At 45.2% G+C, this 502-nt stretch overlaps 1 protein-coding gene across 2 annotated transcripts in view; it reads right to left on the bottom strand.

Moving 5' to 3' along the window:
• LOC111645002 (serpin A3-5-like) overlaps positions 1–502 on the bottom strand; it is a 15608-nt gene that overhangs the window by 5182 nt on the left and 9924 nt on the right. The gene's annotated exons all lie outside the window — the stretch shown is intronic.

The following is a 502-nucleotide window of genomic DNA, read 5'->3' on the forward strand; positions in this document are numbered from 1 at the left end:
GCAATTGGGTCCTACCACACCCCGTTACACTTTGCCTTTGTTTATTTCTCCATCTACATGGCTGATGGCTTTGACAGTAAAAAAGTCACCAATTCACACTGCAAGACCGGGTGAGCTCAGGTCAATGTCCACCTTCCAAGAGGGGGGTTTATCATTCAAGGATGCAGGAAGTTTAGATGTGTATGACGTAGCTTTTTTCGCTCGCGGTTGATGCCAGACAGCAGAGTGACATCAGTGCTATCTTGTCCAGACTAGTCCATTAAAAATATACAAAGAGTTAAAAACTTCCTACACGTGGCTGTCAAAAAGAAGTCTGTTTATTGATTAACTGAGAGGAGTAGCCTGCTCTAGCAGTGGAGAGAGAGCACACTTGTATTTTGACTCAGACTTGTGCCACTGAAGGTAGAGTGCTTCAGATTTTGACTTGCGCTCCATTCTCCTGCAGGCCTGCTTCAGCGCTGTGTTTCTTCAGCACACCATGGTGTCGACCTCTTTAACTTTT

This window comes from Seriola lalandi, unplaced genomic scaffold (assembly GCF_002814215.2).
Source record: "Seriola lalandi dorsalis isolate HSWRI2012SDOR001 ecotype SW California unplaced genomic scaffold, Sedor1 jcf7180002054945, whole genome shotgun sequence".
In the NCBI taxonomy this organism is placed as follows: domain Eukaryota; kingdom Metazoa; phylum Chordata; class Actinopteri; order Carangiformes; family Carangidae; genus Seriola; species Seriola lalandi.